General features: G+C 53.1%; 1 long non-coding RNA gene across 1 annotated transcript; it reads left to right on the top strand.

The window, feature by feature from the left end:
- Positions 1–156: 156 nt before the first annotated feature.
- LOC122174445 (uncharacterized) lies at positions 157–7444 on the top strand. The gene is made up of 3 exons (XR_006176239.2): positions 157–277; positions 4696–5457; positions 7076–7444. It is a non-coding gene; the product is annotated as an uncharacterized LOC122174445 (long non-coding RNA).
- The last annotated feature ends 647 nt before the right edge of the window (positions 7445–8091 follow it).

Consider the following 8091-nt stretch of genomic DNA (forward strand, 5'->3'; position numbering starts at 1 on the left):
CCTGGCCCCCCTGACCCCTCTGAACCTCCCCTTACATCCAGCCCCTGCACCCCCTTAAACCCCTCCTGGCCCCCCTGCACCCTTTACACCCCTCCTGGCCCCCCTTAACCCCCCCTGCACCTCCCCTTACACCCAGCCCCTTGCACCCCCTTACACCCCTCCTGGCCCCCCTTGCACCCTCTGCCCCCCTTAACCCCCCTGCACCTTCCCTTACACCCACCCCTGCCCTATCTATAACCTGGTAACAGCTGAGGGCTACCCAGAGGGGCATCACCTGGTGAGTGAAAGGGACCCACCTCTGAACCCCATCCCCAGCCATGGTGCTGGCAGTGATTTCCAGGGGGCCCTGGCTGAGATGATGGAAAATCCCGTGCTCAAAAAGCAGGCCCTGTCCCCTGGTAAACAGGGCGGGGTGGGGGCAGGGGACATGTTTAATTCATTAGGGAATGTTTGTGAAGTGCTTTGAAGATGAAGCGCGCGGGATGATTATGTATGTGGCACACGCGGCCAAGAGAGAGGTGCTGGGATTCCATTCTCCAGAGCGTGCAATAACCGGGCAGTCTGTCGTTAAAAGTGCCCCGTTCTCCTCTTCGCACATGTTCCTGCGCTTCCCCCCGGGGCCGCTGGGATTGACGGGAACGGGGGAACGGTCCTGGGCACCCAACCACGTCTCTCTGCTCCCAGGGTCTCTGAGAGACCTGCGGGGGACGTCCAGCCACTGCCCCAGCAGAGCCGTCTCCCCGGGGGGGAGGAACTTTTGAGCTGTTCAATCTGTGTTGCAGTTCAGCGCTGGTGGGTGAAAGGCGCTGGGCTGAGAGCTGGGGACCAAAGTCCCGTTGATATGAACAGCAGCAGGAGAGCTTCCTACTTGCACACCCAGCAGGGCTCTCCCCGGTGCGTGGGTGAAGGTTGGCCCCGCTGGAGAGCAGGGGATCAGTAACCCCACCCCCAGAGTGCTGTCCCCGCAGGGCCAGGGCACCAGCTGGCAGCCCCACACAGTGACTCAGCTGGGGACGGGCCCTAGATTCAGCTGGCCATTGTCATGGGTTGCAGGGCAGTCCGTCTCCCACCTTGCTTTGGCCCCATTAGGGTTGTATTTGGCACAAGGGGAGAAATGCCAGAGGCTCCGTGGAGTCCAGTAGGGACTTGGCTATTGCTAATCGATTTTATGTACTACGGGGATGGGCGGCCAGAGAAAACCGAGAGAGAGAGAGAGACGGTATTTGGTGAGGCTTTAATTGCCGTTCGTTATTGGTAATTATCGTGGTGAGTGGGAGAGGGTGCTTTATAAACGACGTTATTTTGGGGCAGTTGGAATGATCAGGTGTACTGGACACAAATCTGGGAGCTGGGAACGCCTGGCTTCTAAGCCCAGTCTCACGCTGACTCGCTGGCTTCCTGACGTGCACGCTCAGCTTAAAGCATTGAAACCAACCCACCGATTTCCAGGGGGCAACTCAGATACTTAGAGCCGAGCCGACGCTTCCGGGGCCGTGAGCTGTCACCAGCTGAGCACCTAAAGGCCGAAGCTCCATAATTTGGGGCCCCTCTTGAAAGCGAAGGTTTTAGCCTCGCCAGGTCTCGGTTTCCCCATCTGTGACTTGGGGATAATGGGCCTCTGGCTCAGATGGCGGTGAGCGTGTTCGTACAGCACGTCACAGCTGCAAAGTGCCAGCGTTTCATTTGCCTCTAGGCTTGGCAGTTCATAGCCCCGGCGCCTCTTTCAGTACAAATTAAGCACTGGAAAGTGCTACATCAGCAGCGGCACTAATTAGTATGATTAGCGCCTCTTGATCAAAGCTGAGAACTGGAAAATTCACTTATCTCAGCAGCAAAAGCCGGCGAGTGTTAAGTGACTCTCCAAAATATGTGCAGGCCACACCCAAGCAGCCCAGCACAGAGCACCATTGTGCGTGTGAAGGCCGCTCCTCTTTCCTTTCCCTTCATTTCTTCCCTTGTCCCCCGAGGGAGAAGAGATTTTGATGACAGGGCAACTGACAGTTTAATTAAAGACAGCACTTTACACGCAGGTAGCGTATTTGTGAACCAAGTGGGAGAGCAGCAGAGAAAGCCGCAGTGGGAGCTGGCAGGAGAGCGGGTGAATTTCCAGGGGGTCAGGTTAACAAAAACTGCTCCTGTCTTTCCAGAGAGGTGCCCGCTGCTCCGGGCACTGCCCCCTCAGGATGTGGAGGGGGCGGGCTCCGGTACTGCAGAGGAAGGCAGTTGGAGAGATACCCCAAGCCCATTAGGGGAGAGGAGCAGACAGACAGATGGATGGGGAAGGGGAAGGGTCATTTCTGTGTCCAGACTTTTAGCAGAGCCTTGACCTAGCTGCCTTGTGCCTGCAATGAATTGCTGGTGAAACTGGCAGGACACAGACACCTCCCTGCCCGTTTGTATCCACAGACCAAGTGGGGGGGGGGGCAGCTAGGTGGCAGCAGCTACTCCCCATGGGCGGTGGGTCTCATAGGCCAGGGCAGGCTAAGCACCCCAAGGCCCTGCCCTCTCTCAGCTCCAGCCAGGGGCCCTGAACTTGGGCCGGCTGCTGGCCAGGGTGGCCCAGAGCAGCACTGGGGAGAGGGGGGGCTAGCACTCAGGGCTCCAGCGCGCAGGGGGACGAGGCCTCGGGTGGAAGGGGCAGGTGGCAGGCTAACCTCCCCGAAGGGGGGGTTCACCCATCGCCCAAACTTCTGCCCCAGAATGTGGTAATCACAGGAAGCCGGGCTCACAAAGGCAAGGGTGAGAGAGGGCTCCCCAAACATCAGCTGCACATTTGGCACAAACCCTCGTTAGCACATACAGCCTCATTAGCACAGGTGGAGAACCCCATCTGTGCATGTGCAAAGAGGACAGTGCATGTTGGCCCAGTGCAAGCCCAGCAGTGCTAGGAGAGGACACAGGGCCTGAAAATGCACCCCTCCCTTTCCGGTTTCCCAGCCCCGTTGCATTGCAAAGACGCAAAATCTCTTCTCCCTGAGGACTGAAAAGCCGGGTGCGGACGCGGAGGGCCTGGCTCCCTTGGTGCTGCCATCCAGTAGCAGCGCCCCCGGGGCACGGAGCTTCCGCAGCAGGAACAAGTTGGAGCGAGGCTTGGAAATGAGCGTTTATCTCCAATGAGGAGCACGAGGCCGCAAGATAGAGACAGCTGCAGCTGGCTCCAGTGGCAGAGGGAAACAACCTCCGGCTCAGCCCCCTGGAGCAGGCTGGGGGCTTGGAGGAGGGTGCGACAGCTGTCTGTGCAGGGGGCTGCCGATCGGGCTGGGATGGGGTTTACGGCCAGAGCTGAGTCTCTCCCTTGGCATCCACCCGCTCGCTGACATCGCCAAGCGGCTGGCATCAAAGGGAGCGAACCCTGCTGGCTTTCCTCTGCCTCGCAAGCAGGGGCATGAGATGCCACCTGCTTCCCATGTGCCACCTAGCTGCAGGTCGCCCCACACCATGCCCACTGCCAAAGCACGGAGACAAACCAGCCCCCTCCCTTGGCAGACTGTCCAGCAGGACAGGGACCCTCACAGGCTCTGGTTATGGCACCAACACAAGGGGAAAGAGAGATGCAGCTTGTCCCTGCTGTTCCCACTTCAGGGCTACTGCTTGGCCCGGACACTCCTGTGCCAGGTACCTCCCTGGCCTGGTATTAGGAGCTCACACGTGATCTGATCTCTAGGTGGGTCTCCCCCCACTGGCTCCCCAGAAGTCATCATCAAAGCTGAGCGAAATCTTTCGGCTGACATTTCTTTTTGGTGGAGGATGCAGATTCGGTGACCCCGCAAGGTTTGGTGAATTCACGTGGGTTTTGCCAACTTGTTAATTTAAGAAACAAACAAACAAAAAATTCCAAAACATTCAAAAAATTTATTTTGGGGGGGGCGGGGGTCCAATTTCAAAAGCATTGTATGTAAAAGCACTCAACATTGAACTGAAATGTTTTATTTGAAATGAATTTCTTTTCCAATTTTTCGATTGGCCACAAAATTCAAAACATTTAGTTTTTGGTTTGATGTAAAACTGCCCCCCGCCCCGGTTTTATGGAATGGCCCACAGGCTGAAATATCCGTCATTCGCTCAGCTCTAGTTGCCCTGTCACCTCCATCCTAAGTCACCTCTAAACACAGAAACAGCAGCGGAGTGTCACGTAAATGGACATTGTGCAAATTACACTCCTGACTCTATGTTCCCAACCCACATGGGAGCAATAACAGGCCCTTCCAGCAGCCTCTGGTGGGTGCTCCCCCCATCCCCTTGAGCCCCAGTTACATGTCCACACACATCCCAAACTCCAGGCACACATACAACTGAGAAAGAAGACCACAGTGTTTTTTTTTAAACTGGCTTAGAGGGGAAGTGAAAGCAACTATTTTTTAAAAGCATGTGTAACAAATGGATGAGAGAGAAAGATGATAGCAATGAATATAAATAAGAAGCTAGGAATAATAGAAAATTGATAAGGGAAGCAAAAGGACACAAGGAAGCAAAAGGACACATCTATGATCAGCAAAGTTAAGGACAATAAGAAGGAGTCTTTAAAAGTGTATTAGGAGCAAAATGAATCCTAACAATGGTACTGGTCTATTACTAAATGGAAAGGACAAAATAGGCAGCAGCATTCAATAAATATTCTGTTCTGTATTTGGAAAAAAAAGTCAGATGCTGTATTCATATCATATGATATTGATGAAATATTTTCCATCCCAACAGTAACTAAGGAGGATGTTAAATCAGCAGGTCTGAGTAACTTGCATCCAAGAGCTTTAAAACAGCTGGCCGAGGAGCTCTCTGGACCATTAATTTTGATTTTCAATAACTCTTGGAACACTGGGGAAGTTCCAGAGGACTGGAAGAAAATCAATGTTGTGCCAATACTTTCAAAGGGTGAACGGGATGACCCAGATAATTATGGGCTGTCGGCCTGACAGCGATCCTGGACAGACTAATGGAACAGCTGACACAGGACTTGATCAATAGAGAGATAGAAGAGGATAATATAATTCATGTCAATCCGAGTATATTTATGGAAAATAGAGCTTGTCAAATTGTCTCGATAACTTTTCTTGGTGAGATTACTGGTAACGTTTGGCTGGTAAAAGGAGCAAGTTGATGGAATACCAGAAACATCTATGAGGTGTTGGGCTTGGTACCACGTGGCATTTTGATTAACCGTGTTTATTACGGTAGCGCCTAAGGACCTACCACGGACGGGCCCATTGAGTGAGACAAGACACAAACACAGAGCAGCAGATGGTCCCTGCCTCGAACAGCTGACAATCAAAAGAGACAAGACAGACAAAGGGAGGGAGAATCTTCGAATCATAGAACTGCAGGGCTGGAAGGGGCCTCGAGATGTTGTCCAGCGCCCTGCGCTGAGGCAGGACCAAGTAAACCTGACATCTGGTTGTGCAGCCTGTTCTTGGAAACCGCCAGTGACAGGGATTCCACAACCTCCCCTGGACGCCAATTCCTGTACGTAACTGTCCCGATAGAAAGTTTTTCCTAAGATGGAATCGAAATCTCCCCGGCTGCAGATTAAGCCCATTGTTCTTGTGCTCCCTTCAGTGGACATGGAGAACAAGCGATGCCCATTTCCTTACAACAGCTGTTATCAGCACAGGTGCCGCCGTTCCAAAGTGCCGGGGGAGCTCGACCCAGGCCCCGCCCCAACTCTACCCCTTCCCCCAAGGCTCCTCCCCCACCCCGCCTCTTCCTGCCCCCGCACCGTCCCTGTCCTACCTCTTCCCACCCAGTTCCGCCCCCTCCCCCGTGTGCGTGCTGCATCTCCGCTCCTCCCCACTCCCCCCCAGAGCCTCCTGAATGCCACAAAACAGCTGATTGTGGTGGGCGGGAGGGGTGGGGAAGGAGGAGGAGGAGGCGCTGATTGGCAGGGCCTGCTGGTGGGCGGGAGGCACTGGGGGGAGTGGGGGGGAGCTGATAGGGGGGCTGCTAGTGGGTGCCATTCTTTTCCCGTGGGTGCTCCAGCCCCAAAACACCTATGGAGTCGGCGCCTATGGTTATCGGGCTTCTTTTTTCATGACTAAACATGCCCCGGTTTTTTAACCTTAGGTCAGATTCTCTAAATGTTTTATAATTATTATTACTCTATTTGGGACTCTCTCCAATTTGTTCAGATTGTTCTTAATTGTGACGTCCGAAACTGGACCCAGAACTCCAGCTGAGCAGAGCAGGACAATTATCTCTTGTGTCGTCCATACAGCACTCTTGTTCATACACCCCTGAACGAGATGAGACTTTTTTGCAAGTACATCACATTGTTGGCACATGCTCAGTCCGTGATCCACTCTAACTCTCGGACCCTTTTCAGGAGCACTGCCACCTAGCCAGTTATTCCCCAGTTGGGAGTTGTACATTTGATTTTCCCTTCCTAAATGTAGCCCTTTGCACTTGTCTTTACTGAATTTCATCTTGCTGATTTCAGATCCATTCTCCTATTTGTCAAAATCATTTTGATTTCTGATCCTGTCCCCCCAAAGTGCTTGCAACCCCTCCCAACATGGGGTCAGCCGCAAATTATCTCGCAGCCTCTCCAGCCATTATCCACGTGGTTGGTGAGAAGGGATAGAACGCAACACCAGAGGGCGCAGTGTGATGGCAGCCAATAACACGCTGTTTATTTCCATGATTTTTGGGGGGTGGGCTCAGTTAGGAGGTGTTCAGGGACGTGCCTGCCTTGTAGCACCTCTTGCTGGCCGAGTGTGGCTTTGCGGCGTCCTGTGTCAGTCCCCTTCTCTCGGGACTCCTAACGCCATCCCTGCCTGGCCCCAACCCCTCTCCCTTTAATTTGTTAACTGTTTAAATTACATACTTTTAACTGTTTAACCTTCTAAACAGATATTTACATCCCTAAGTTCAAAGTAACCCTCACAGTCCCCAGGCAAAGTCCATCACAACAGCCCCAGCTCAACTCTGGCATTTTCAGCCAGTGCTGGAGCGGTTAGAATATCAGGGTTGGAAGGGACATTAGTCCAACCCCCTGCATCTAGTCCAACCGGCTGCAGAAACAGCAGAGACCGAACTCGCCTCGGAGCTTGCTGAGTTTCTTTCTCCCTGTTTGTTCGGATTACAGGGATTTCCAGGATACGAACCAATGCAAACGCTATTACAAGCCCAGGGCAGGAGCGTGGATCCGCGCCTGGTGGGTTGCACGCGGAATTCGGAATGGAGACTGGGAAGCACAAACAGTGAACCATGCATTTAAAAAGTGAAGTTTTACTAGAATTTGCACATTCTAGCTAAGATGTGCCAGGGTGTTAAAAATAAGACCCTGATATTGTCTTCTCTGTTAGTAAACCTCCCTGTACCTCACCAAGGGGGTACCAAGCCCCCTGTAAACAGTGAACTGTCTGGGGGGGATGGAGAAATTGAAATGTGGTCCATTTACAAATGTAGGCTAAATGTCGTCCATGGGTGGCAAATCATTAGTCTGAATCACGGCTGGGAGTTGGAAGTGTGTGGGGTGGGGTGGGGGAGGAAACGGCTGGGGAGTTCTTTGCGAGTCTGTATCAGCGTGCGTGCTTGCAGCCAATCAGAGAAGGCTGCATCGGTAGCTACGGGGAAACGCTAACGCAGCATCCTGTCAATTGCCCCGTGGTGCCGAGAGCTGCCCACTTTTCCCAGATAGGCAGTCCCATTTCAGAGAGGGCCGGATTTTCCAGGGCCTTCTCTGTAGCTGACCAGCCCACTCCACTTGTGGATGTGCTGTTCAGTCACCATACGTGTGAACACTTCGGTGGCATACGTGGCTGGCTTGCCACGGACTTAAATCTCTCTTTGCCAGTCAGGAACCACCAGACTCGCTGTGTCCTCCAAAACATGGACTCCCTGCGATGCTAGAGAAGGCTGACGCAGCACAATGCAGCCCCCCGCCCCCCAAACCCAAGGTGGCCTGCCATTTTTAAACAAAATTGTGATGTTTAACTGGCCGTTCTCTGTGCACCGTGATTAACCCGCCTGGGTCCACGGAGCCTCTGGGATCTGAAGCGTCCCTCTAGCGATACAGTTAAGTTCAGTTTTACAGAATATCATTTTTTATCCTTGAGATTCCACATGGATTTTTCCTGGGCTCCCATTCACCGAGCCAAT

Source organism: Chrysemys picta, chromosome 19 (assembly GCF_011386835.1).
Source record: "Chrysemys picta bellii isolate R12L10 chromosome 19, ASM1138683v2, whole genome shotgun sequence".
Classification (NCBI taxonomy): Eukaryota; Metazoa; Chordata; order Testudines; family Emydidae; genus Chrysemys; species Chrysemys picta.